General features: G+C 39.9%; 1 protein-coding gene across 2 annotated transcripts in view; it reads left to right on the top strand.

The window, feature by feature from the left end:
* Positions 1–13,016, top strand: part of smyd3 (SET and MYND domain containing 3) — a 191,390-nt gene that overhangs the window by 151,297 nt on the left and 27,077 nt on the right. The gene's annotated exons all lie outside the window — the stretch shown is intronic.

The following is a 13,016-nucleotide window of genomic DNA, read 5'->3' as shown; positions in this document are numbered from 1 at the left end:
TGACTGTACGGATGCTCTCGGGAAAACGTGTAAAAAAAAGAAAAAGCCAGACGGTGCTTTTGTTAGTTGGCAACTGGTGTGGCAAGTCTGGAACAATACGCAGGGCTGGTTTGTTTCTGTGTTGGTGGGAGTCACAAAAGACGCAGCTGCCTTTTGGCAGCTTGGCATATTTTGACCAAATCTCTAACATATCACATCAGATGCTACAACCAAGATCATGCTATATCCAATGACACTCGGTTGAAGTATTCTCTCTCTATCTTTCTAAAAATGAAGGGGGGAAATAAAATGAAAAGGGGGAACAGGATTGAGACAACACAGGATCATTTTGATCTGGATTAAATTATTTGAAAAAACTGGGCCCAGGGCATTAGCATATATATATATATATATATATATATATATATATATATATATATATATATATAAAATACATTCTAGTAGACGTAGCTAGCCCACAAAATATCTGATCATTTTTACACAGAGGACGTAACAGACTAAAGATTGTTTGAGTTCCTAATCTTGTTTCCATGTCCAGAGGGAAATAGATGTAGTGTAAGTTGTAGTGCAAAGTATATTTATTAAACAGGGTTTGGGGTCGAGGGTTAGAAGGATTGGGTTAGAGTTGGGGATAGGGTTAGGGTTCAGGGTTATTCTCAAGTCTTGTTGAAGAGGGCCTTGTTGAAGATGGGCGCATGACCCTGGGCACAATGATCTGGAACAAACACAGACATTACATTGGGGTGAGTAATAAGCTCACAAGTGAAGCATGTCAGTTAACAGTCGGTGGTAAGGGTTTGCGTTAGGGCTGAGGACCCAGGGGCGTTTCATTGCTCAACCTGTGACTTAGCCTGATCATAATGATCAGACCATATGACACACAGTATTAAGGGTCTTTCTATAAACTAGGGTACCCGTGAGGATCTCCTACACTGGACAACTTGTTACAGCTGTTGATAAGTCATTGATAATAATATTTTTTTTTTAGAATGTTATTACATTCTTAAGATATAAGGCGGGAACATAGCTATCGTCAATACAATTCTCGAGTTTAAAACCTATGTTTAAAACCCTTTATCGTGGTTGGTGTCTTGACTGATTTGTCCAAAATTGTGTGACATAAAACATACCTTTTCCGTCCTTGCATTTATGGCTGCGTTCGTTATATCATATATTAAGCATTAATCAGTTCAATTAGAGATTGAACTTCAACCCTGTAAGAATTCTGGATCTAGCTGTCGGACAGTTTTTTGTATAGAGATCTTAGAACTGCAGTGTAACTGTGTAACATTTAGTGTCTCCTAATATTATGGGTTGAAAACAGTTTTCATGGTCACACAAATCCCAAATAATAAATGCGATTGAAACATCAAATGCTTCTAACCCGAAAGAGTCACCTTACCTTGATACTTCAAACCTAAATCGATAGTGTCATTAACGTGGCTCTTCAATATTTATGCATAATACAGCTGTTTAACTACGCCGGGATACATCATCATCATCATCATCTGATCCAGGAAGGAATTTTCTGAATGTCAGCCAAGTGACAAACAGCTGTTGTGATGGCGCATGCAATGCAACAACAGCCAAAGTGCTGGGGGACAAATGTGTTTGCGAGGAATGTCCAGAATATTTTGTGTCTCATTTGTTACCAGTGAAGACCGTTGTACCTGGATCCACGTTGGATCTAATATCCCTAGCGAATTGGTGTTGATCGTCTGTTGTTGTCTGCTTGATTTACAGCAGGGCCTCGTTAGATTTAGCAGAGAAAGTTTTACAGTAAGGAGTTCCTTGTTTTCATATGTTGACAAATACATTTTGTATCCCATGATTACTGGAGAAAATGGGCAAAACATTTCATGTGATTAAGCTGAATGTTGATCTGTTCTGTGGTAGCTCCACATCCTCCTGGGATCTTTGCTATGTCAACACCTTGGGAGTAATAACCTTGGCACCCACTGGTAATGTCACCATGGCATCCCCTGAACGTGTCACTGATTCCTACCCAGCATCCCAAATGGCACCATATTCCCTATATAGTGTACTTATTTTGACCAGAGCCCTATCAAAGTACCCTTTTGAAATAGATTCTTAACATCTTTTAGTAACTTGTGGAGTGTATCTCTTGTCTAGACAACCCTACACAAACTCCAAACAGCTAAACAATCTGCGACTCTACCCATATCACACATAGTAGTGAGGTCAGATTTTTTTTTTTTTAAGGCCCACGTTTGTGTATTTAGAAACTTCTACATACAATAAGTATTTAAATGTTGGAAATGACGCATGCATCTAAGCTAGTCTTGTGAGGTACAGTATTGATTGGTTCTGAAAACATACAATGAAACGAAATAGACTTACCACACAGTGTAGCTCAGATGAAAGAAATGGATGGAACCAGAAATGCTAATGAACATTTCTGGGGGCGAAAGATGGAAGACGATTTCAGTTTTCTGATAATATATTGACTTTTCTTTCAATTTCATGAATTTGCTAAAACTATTAGGAACAGCAGAATATGTATGTTCTATCCTTCTGTAGCATTCCTGTTAGTAGAGACCTTGAAGAGTAGGAATATGTAAATATATTGTTAAAAAGGAAGGCAGTTGCTGTCAGTAAAACATATGTTGGACTAAAAATAAGGTCATTTGAATTGTTGACAAAACACTATGTTATGCAACATAAATGGGTTAAACCACATTTCATGCCCCATTTTATGCCCCAGTGTTTGCGGCTACAACTGAATATACTCCAACATTCAAATCTCTTGAATATTGTCTTTGTCCCATCATCTTTAGTGTAAACTGTCTTTTGTGCCTTAGCTACAATGCTAATGTTGTTTAAGATAATGTGTTCCAGAATTCTATAGTGTCCTGAAACTTTAGTTCATTTCTATTACATTCTAACTGAACAAAGTTATGTTCTCCACCAGAGCTGTGTAGCTGTGAGGCTTGGTCCTACTGTTTTGGCTGCAGCAGGAGCATTAGCAATGCTAAGTGGCTAACGGGTGGACTAGATGTGAGGCGTTAACTATGCTTAACACTAAACAAGCTCATGTTATGCTAATTTAAACCGTCTCTATTTGATTTCCACACTCCTGCTTATTCTGATGACTACTTTCCCCACACACCCCTACCAGTCTCAGAGTTTTGGAGAATAATTTGCCTTTTATTTGGGGTAATTGTCTCTGCTATTAAATCTATGTTTTTCAAGCTCATCGGCTTTGATTACGGGAGAAAATGGGCAAACCATTTCATGTGATTAAGCTGAATGAATCATTTTCGAGCAGTGTGTTTTCTGTGCCGTACATGTAGCCTCTTCTGTGCTGCTAACGTCATTGTTACTGCTCAAGGCTGTGAATGGAACATTGCCTCCACTTCCTAATGTTTATTCATAAATTGAGCCTTAGATAACGTGGCCGCTGCCAGACAATGTTACCTAATGCTCAACGCATAATAAACTGTAGTGGTACTCTAGTAGCTAATGTATTGTGCAACTGTGCTTCTTAATCACTTACTGATGTGGAGGGTTTCCGCTTAAACTCACTTCAACTCTGTCATGGCTACATTCCCTGCAAGAAAAAAATGTGTCTTTAGGACATCCCCGGAACATCACGAAATGGTCGCCTAAGTCGTCAGGATGTTGTATCATGGTCGCATGGAGGTTTTTGTCTGGTTCCCCGGTTCCCCATGGATGTTTTATAGGACATTCAGTAGAACGCTTTTTCATTGGTCCTCTGAATGTTTGTTCCAGGATATCCCCAAGGACGGTTATCAGACACTCTTAGAACGTTCTGTCATGGTCAAGGGCCCATTAATGCACGTGGTTTGGTCCATTCTCCACGAGGAGGGAAAAAAATAAGCCTGATCTGACAGTTGCTCCGGCATGTATCCTAAGAATTCACGAGAGATGACCACTATGCCCCCCTCAAAAAACAAAATCTGGTTTCCAGAAAAAGAAAGAAAGGAAACAGAGACAGATACAGACATATTCTGGAAAAAAATGACTCACTACGTTTTTTTCTGGAAAAAAAAGAGGAGGATTTGAAGGATTTGAAATGTAAGTCGGTGCAGACGGCCTGCTGAATTGAGTAGCCTAGCGAGCCAATATAACATGGACTCACTTGGCTCGGTCAGAGCAGTAATTATTAACATGATGATGACGAGCTACCACTACCAGCTATGGCTAACAAATGAGCTATTATTTAGATATTACAACTGTATTCCCCAATATTTGCGTGATATTTGTTAGCTAGCTAGACTAAAATTAAAACCTAACATGTAGCCTACCTATCCATACTGTAGATGATACTACTACTACTACTACTACTACTACTACTAATACTACTACTGCTGCTGTAGACAAAGATCCCAACGTGTGTCTACTACATGAAGTTGAAACAGCGGACCTTGGAGGTGAGGCAGTTGTTTTGTAGCAGCAGCAGCATAACTAGACCATTTTTTATTGAAAAATTAGGCACATGATGACTTAGACACTCTTAAATGCGTATTCTATTTGTTATGTATACTATTCAAAAGTGTTTTCTTTCAGTAGTAGATTTTTAGAATCGTAACCTTTTGAAGGAGCGAACATTTAACCTAAAATTCCCTTTGTTTACTCACTTCCTAGTGCCCAGAGCGCCCCATGTTGGCAGAATCTCAGCAGAAAGCTGTCAGACAGACTCTGATGCAGTGGAGAGCAGGGAAGAGGAAGAGGAGTTAACTTCTTATGGCTGCAGGGGCCGTATTGAGTAGCTTGGATGAAAGGTGCCCAGAGTAAACGGCCTGCTCCTCAGTCTCAGTTGCTAATATATGCATATTATTATTAGTATTGGATAGAAAACACTCTGAATGATGTCTGTGAGTATAACAGAAGTCATATGACAGGCAAAAACCAGAGAAGAAATCCAAACAGGAAGTGAGAAATCTGAGGTTTCAACCCAGGCCGTATTGAATTCACAGTGGGATATGAATGAAGTTGCACTATCCTAGGGCTTCCACTAGATGTCAACCATCTTTAGAAACTTGAATGATGCTTCTACTGTGTTGTGGGACTGAATAACAGCTGAATGAGTCAGGTTACTGGCAGAGAGCCATTTCCTGATCACGTGCATTCCACATGATATCGACCTGTGTTCCATTGCTCCTCTAGACACAAAGGAATTCTCTGGTTGGAACTTTATTGAAGATTTATGATAACAACACCCTAATGATTGATTCTATACTTATTTTTAAATGATTCTTCGACCTGTAATATAACTTTTTGAAATTTTTGTCCGAAGTAATGCTCAATCTGCACGAGCGTTTGGATATGTGTACATAACGCGCTAACAAAAATAGCTACTTGGACATAAATAATGGACATTATTGAAAAAATCAAGCATTTATTGTGGAACTGGGATTTCTGGGAGTGCATTTTGATGAAGATCATCAAAGGTAAGGGAATATCTATAATGTGATTTCTGGTTTCTGTTGACTCCAACATGGCGGCTAATTTTATTATTGTTCTTAGCGCCGTCTCAGATTATTGCATGGTTTGCTTTTTCCGTAAAGTTTTTTTGAAATCTGACACAGCGGTTGCATTAAGGAGAGATATATTTATAATTCCATGTGTATAACTTGTATTATCATCTACATTTATGATGAGTATTTCTGTTGAATCGATGTGGCTATGCAAAATCACTGGATGTTTTTGGTACTAGTGAACATATGTAAACTCAGATTTTTTTATATAAATATGAACTTTATCAAACTAAACACACATGTATTGTGTAACATAAAGTCCTATGAGTGTCATCTGATGAAGCTCATCAAAGGTTAGGGATTCATTTTATCTCTATTTGTGCTTTTTGTGACTCCTCTCTTTGGCTGGGTGGTGACCTAACATAATTGTTTGTGGTGCTTTCGCTGTAAAGCCTATTTGAAATTAACAGCAAGATTACCTTTAAAACGGTATAAGATACATGTATGTTTGAGGAATTTTAATTATGAGATTTCTGTTGTTTTGAATTTGGCGCCCTACACTTTCACTGGCAGTTGTCATATCATCCCGTTAACGGGATTGCAGCCCTAAGAAGTTTTAAAGAGCAGCAACAGTACCATTGAAGGAGTGACAGAAGAGACTGAACAAGCAAGTAATAAGGGAAAGGAAGAGTATGGACAGATTCGAAGTGAGGAAGATGAGGTTTTAGATGATCCAGCACTGTGGCCAGAGAAAGTACAAGACCATGAAAGAGAAGCTATTGTTCGCAGACTAGCCAACAGGTGTGTTGAGGAGACAGAACTGTATAAAATCATGCCCCCAGACTCAGAAGGCAGCCATTCCCCAGCTATTTGCAGGACAATGCAATCTCACAGATGACGCAATCTCTATTGCACTCCGCACTTCCCTTTCCCAACTGAACAAAAGGAACAACTACGTGAGAATGCTATTCATTGACTATAGCTCAGCGTTCAGCACCATGGTACCCTCAAAGCTCATCACTAAGCTATGGATCCTGGGACTAAACACCTCCCTCTGCAACTGGATCCTGGACTTCCTGACGGCCCACCCCAGATCCTGGAGCCCCCCCGCCCTCTCCTGTGCTCCCTGTTCACCCAAGACTGCATGGCCAGGCATGACTACAACACCATCATTAAGTTTGCAGACGACACAACAGTGGTAGAACTGATCACCAACAATGACGAGACAGCCTATAGGGAGGAAGTCAGAGACCTGGCCGGGTGGTGCCAGAATAACAACCTATCCCTCCCCAGTCGTAGACTGTTCTCTCTGATACCGCATGGTAAGCAGTACTGGAGTGCCAAGTCTAGGACAAAAAGGCTTCTCAACAGTTTTTATCCCCAAGCCATAAGACTCCTGAACAGGTCATCAAATGGCTACCCGGACTATTTGTATTGTGTGCCAACAAAACAACAGTAAAAAGACAGTGAAAAATAACAGTAGCGAGGCTATATACAGGCACCTGTTAGTCAGGCTGATTGAGGTAGTATGTACATGTAGATATCTGTAAGTAAGCATTTCACTGTAAGGTCAGCGCACGTGACATAGACACTTTGATTTGATTTGACAGTAAGTCAGCAAACGGAAGAGAAAAGGTGCAGAGAGACTGGCTTATTTATAGCAACAGTATCAAGGCATTATATTGCATTCCATGTGTTCTTTTTTTCTCATGTGCAAAGTTCACCATCATCCAGTTCTCTGAATAGTAAGGATGGTTGTAAGATATCATCAGGAAAATGGCGGAGAATGTATGACAAACTACCAGAGCATGAGGATGGTGTGTCTCACAATAAGTGTTTCTGGAAATGGACATATCTGCAGCAAACCGTAACAACAGCTACAGGTATAGACAGTCAGCTGCAGAAACAAATCCAGCCAGAAATGTATAAAAAAAGAGACTTCTAGAAAGTATTTTGGATGTGAGTATTTAGCATCTACGAATCTGCCATTCCGGGGGAAATCACTCAGTCTTGATGATGCGCATAATGGACATTACCTAGGCTTACTGGAACTGTTGTCAAATTATGACCCGCTATTACGTGAGCACTTACAGAAAGTCTGGGACAAAAAGAATGGAGCACGGCTGACTCATTACCTCAGCCCTGAGAGACTTCATAGGAATATGTGGTCAAAGGGTTTTTGAAAACAGTACTTTATGAAAGAGAAGATGCAATCTATTACTCAATACTTTATGAAAGAGAAGATGCAATCTATTACTCAATACTTTATGACAGAGAAGATGCAATCTATTACTCAATACTTAATGACAGAGAAGATGCAATCTATTACTCAATACTTTATGAAAGAGAAGATGCAATCTATTACTCAATACTTTATGACAGAGAAGATGCAATCTATTACTCAATACTTTATGAAAGAGAAGATGCAATCTATTACTCAATACTTTATGACAGAGAAGATGCAATCTATTACTCGGTTATTTGTGATGTACCTCCAGACATTTCCCATGCTGAGCTAAATGTATTATTGGTGGGATATGTACACAGAGATAAAGTTCAGGGAGCAGGTGAATGGGGAATAATTGAACGTTTTCTTGAATTTAAAGACTTTGCTGGAACGACAGGCAGTGACATTTCTGAAATTATTTTGAGTGCATTGGAAAGGCATGTCATTGACATAGCAGACTGACATGGTCAAGGCTATGATACTGGTGCAAATATGTCAGGGAAAGTTAAGGGAGTTCAAGCACACATACTGGAAAAATAATCCACTGGCCACATACTCACCTTGTACCTCCCATACTCTTAATCTTGTGGGTGTACATGCAGCTCAGTCATGCCCAGAAGTATCCACCTTTTTTGGCTGTGTGAATCGTCTTTACAATCTGTTCAGTGCCAGCCCAGAGCGATGGGCCATTCTCAAGTAAAAGACTGGCTGCTGTCTTAACCGCCTTTCAGTCACACGATGGAGTGCAGGTAGTGCTGTGGTCCGACCAGTGGCAACTCATTTACCGTCGATCATCAAGGCCCTAGATGTGCTTCTTGCTACCTGAAGCATGACAAACGAAGCCAAATCTGAGGCAAAAGGTCTGAAAAGCTACTTCATGTCTTTCAAGGCAACATGATGCTGCCACCCCTGTGCTTCACGGTTGGGATGGTGTTCTTCGGCTTGCAAGCCTCCCCCTTTTTCCTCCAAACATAACGATGGTCATTATGGCCAAACAGTTCTATTTTTGTTTCATTAGACCAGAGGACATTTCTCCAAAAAGTATGATCTTTGTCCTCATGTGCAGTTGCAAACCATAGTCTGGCTTTTTTATGGCGGTTTTGGAGCAGTGGCTTCTTCCTGCTTAGCAGCCTTTCAGGTTATATACAGTGCCTTGCGAAAGTATTCGGCCCCCTTAAACTTTGCGACCTTTTGCCACATTTCAGGCTTCAAACATAAAGATATAAAACTGTATTTTTTTGTGAAGAATCAACAACAAGTGGGACACAATCATGAAGTGGAACGACATTTATTGGATATTTAAAACTTTAACAAATCAAAAACTGAAAAATTGGGCGTGCAAAATTATTCAGCCCCTTTACTTTCAGTGCAGCAAACTCTCTCCAGAAGTTCAGTGAGGATCTCTGAATGATCCAATGTTGACCTAAATGACTAATGATGATAAATACAATCCACCTGTGTGTAATCAAGTCTCCGTATAAATGCACCTGCACTGTGATAGTCTCAGAGGTCCGTTAAAAGCGCAGAGAGCATCATGAAGAACAAGGAACACACCAGGCAGGTCCGAGATACTGTTGTGAAGAAGTTTAAAGCCGGATTTGGATACAAAAAGATTTCCCAAGCTTTAAACATCCCAAGGAGCACTGTGCAAGCGATAATATTGAAATGGAAGGAGTATCAGACCACTGCAAATCTACCAAGACCTGGCCGTCCCTCTAAACTTTCAGCTCATACAAGGAGAAGACTGATCAGAGATGCAGCAAAGAGGCCCATGATCACTCTGGATGAACTGCAGAGATCTACAGCTGAGGTGGGAGACTCTGTCCATAGAACAACAATCAGTTGTATATTGCACAAATCTGGCCTTTATGGAAGAGTGGCAAGAAGAAAGCCATTTCTTAAGATATCCATAAAAAGTGTCGGTTAAAGTTTGCCACAAGCCACCTGGGAGACACACCAAACATGTGGAAGAAGGTGCTCTGGTCAGATGAAACCAAAATTGAACTTTTTGGCAACAATGCAAAACGTTATGTTTGGCGTAAAAGCAACACACCGTCCCCACTGTCAAACATGGTGGTGGCAGCATCATGGTTTGGGCCTGCTTTTCTTCAGCAGGGACAGGGAAGATGGTTAAAATTGATGGGAAGATGGATGGAGCCAAATACAGGACCATTCTGGAAGAAAACCTGATGGAGTCTGCAAAAGACCTGAGACTGGGACGGAGATTTGTCTTCCAACAAGACTGATCCAAAACATAAAGCAAAATCTACAATGGAATGGTTAAAAAATAAACATATCCAGGTGTTACAATGGCCAAGTCAAAGTCCAGACCTGAATCCAATCGAGAATCTGTGGAAAGAACTGAAAACTGCTGTTCACAAATGCTCTCCATCCAACCTCACTGAGCTCGAGCTGTTTTGCAAGGAGGAATGGGAAAAAATGTCAGTCTCTCGATGTGCAAAACTGATAGAGACATACCCCAAGCGACTTACAGCTGTAATCGCAGCAAAAGGTGGCGCTACAAAGTATTAACTTAAGGGGGCTGAATAATTTTGCACGCCCAATTTTTCAGTTTTTGATTTGTTAAAAAAGTTTGAAATATCCAATAAATGTTGTTCCACTTCATGATTGTGTCCCACTTGTTGTTGATTCTTCACAAAAAAATACAGTTTTATATCTTTATGTTTGAAGCCTGAAATGTGGCAACCGGTCGCAAAGTTCAAGGGGGCCGAATACTTTCGCAAGGCACTGTAGGACTTGTTTTACTGTGGATATAGATACTTTTGTACCTGTTTCCTCCAGCATCTTCACAAGTTCCTTTGCTGTTGTTCTGGGATTGATTTGCACTTTTCGCACCAAAGTACATTCATCTCTAGGAGACGGAACAGATCTCCTTCCTGAGCGGTATGACGGCTGCGTGGTCCCATGGTGTTTATACTTGCGTACTATTGTTTGTACAGATGAACGTGGTACCTTCAGGCATTTGAAACAGACTTGTGGAGGTCTACAATTTTTTTCTGAGGTCTTGGCTGATTTCTTTTGATTGTCCCATGATGTCAAGCAAAGAGGCACTGATTTTGAAGGTAGGCCTTGAAATACATCCACAGGTACACCTCCAATTGATTGAAAGTATATCTATTAGCCTATCAGAAGCTTCTAAAGCCATGACATAATTTTCTGGAATTCCAAGCTGTTTAAAGGCACAGTCAACTTAGTGTATGTAAACTTCTGACCCACTGGAATTGTGATACAGTGAATTATAAGTGAAATAATCTGTCTGTAAACAATTGTTGGAAAAATTACTTGTGTCATGCACAAAGTAGATGTCCTAACCGACTTGCTAAAACTATAGTTTGTTAACAATACATTTGTGGAGTGGTTAAAAAACAAGTTTTAATGACTCCAACCTAGTGTATGTAAACTTCCAACTTCAACTGTATTTTTTACACTATTTTAGCTGAACAGTGTCACACCTACAGTACTGTACCTCACCTTAAAACCCACATTCCATTTCTATTACTTGAATCCTACAGAAGAACCATATACAGTGACGTCCATAATTATTGACACCCTTGATGAAGATTAGCAAAAATTACTGTATAAAATAAATAGTTCAAATCTAATCAAATCAAATTTATTTATATAGCCCTTCGTACATCAGCTGATATCTCAAAGTGCTACACAGAAACCCAGCCTAAAACCCCAAACAGCAAGCAATGCAGGTGTAGAAGCACGGTGGCTAGGAAAAACTCCCTAGAAAGGTCAAAATAATAATAAGGCAGAACAGTTGAAACTGGAGCAGCAGCACGGCCAGGTGGACTGGGGACAGCAAGTAGTCATCATGCCAGGTAGTCCTGAGGCATGGTCCTAGGGCTCAGGTCCTCCGAGAGAGAGAAAGAAAGAGAGAAAGAGAGAATTAGAGAGAGCACACTTAAATTCACACAGGACACCGAATAGGACAGGAGAAGTACTCCAGATATAACAAACTGACCCTAGCCCCCCGACACATAAACTTCTGCAGCATAAATACTGGAGGCTGAGACAGGAGGGGTCAAGAGACACTGTGGCCCCATCCGAGGACACCCCCGGGCAGGGCCAAACAGGAAGGATATAACCCCACCCACTTTGCCAAAGCACAGCCTCCACACCACTAGAGGGATATCTTCAACTACCAACAGTATCAAACACTGGGTCTTGCATGCTCCAAAAAAAATTGGGAAATTATATTATTTTATACTAACTGATACAATTGCTCTGAGAAACGTATTTAGTTAAAATATTTTTTTATTTCTAAAAAGTAGGAGTCAAAATGATTGACATCCCTGTTTTCAATAACTTTCAATACCTCACCTTGTGAGGTAACAGCACCGAGCCTCTTTCTAAAATGTTTTATGAGTTTGAGAACACATTGTTAGTGATCTTAGACCATTCTTCCATACAGAATCCTTCACCATCCTTGGAAACAAGTGGGAAAAAAATAGCCCCATAACGTCAAAGATCCACCAGCATATTTTACATTAGGTATGGACTTATTTTCTACTCATGTATTCTCAGACTTGGTACCAGTGCCCCCTTTTTGTAGCCTCGTTATTCTTATTGTGTTACTTTTATTATGACTTTTTATTTTAGTCTACTTGGTAAATATTTTATATTTCTTGAACTGCACTGTTGGTTAAGGGATTGTAAGTAAGCGTCTCACAGTAAAGTCTACACTTGTTGTGTTCGGCGCATGTGGCAAATAAAGTTTGATTTGATTTGAAGTGCCAATGCCGTTTTACATTAAGTGTTGTTGGATGACGTGAAAATAGAGCTCTATGGCCACGCACACCATTTGTTTTTACATTTGAGTCAAGTACCAGACGATGTTATCCAGAATGACCTATAGTAGTGTCGCGTCTTTGGCTATGCCGGATTAAGTGATATGACATGCTATTCTATAAAATATTAATCCGCAATTAATATCACCTGATTGAGCTAATCCTGCAAATGTAATTAACTAGAGAGTCGGGCACCACAAAATAATATTTATAGAGCTGTTATCTTCCGAATAAAGTCTTAAAGACCTAGTAATATTTTACATCAATAGCAGTCAATATCAATCATCATCTTACTTCAGTCTCATCTGAAAGTTGTAAATTCTTGGTTATCTGCAAGAACCCTGGCTAACAATTTGAATCAGCTAAAGTAAGCTACACAGAATTAACCCCATGTCAAAAAAGCCCTTAAAATCAATTACCGTGAATGAACCTTCTGTAAAGAACGAGTATCATTCCAAAAAAGCAGCAGCTACAAAAAGAAAGGTGACAGTAATCAAAAGAAAAGTTTAA

This window comes from Oncorhynchus mykiss, chromosome 25, assembly GCF_057628025.1.
Source record: "Oncorhynchus mykiss isolate SJ-2025 chromosome 25, ASM5762802v1, whole genome shotgun sequence".
NCBI lineage: Eukaryota > Metazoa > Chordata > Actinopteri > Salmoniformes > Salmonidae > Oncorhynchus > Oncorhynchus mykiss.
The sequence above is the reverse complement of the archived record's forward strand: the minus strand, read 5'-3'. Positions and strand labels throughout refer to the sequence as shown.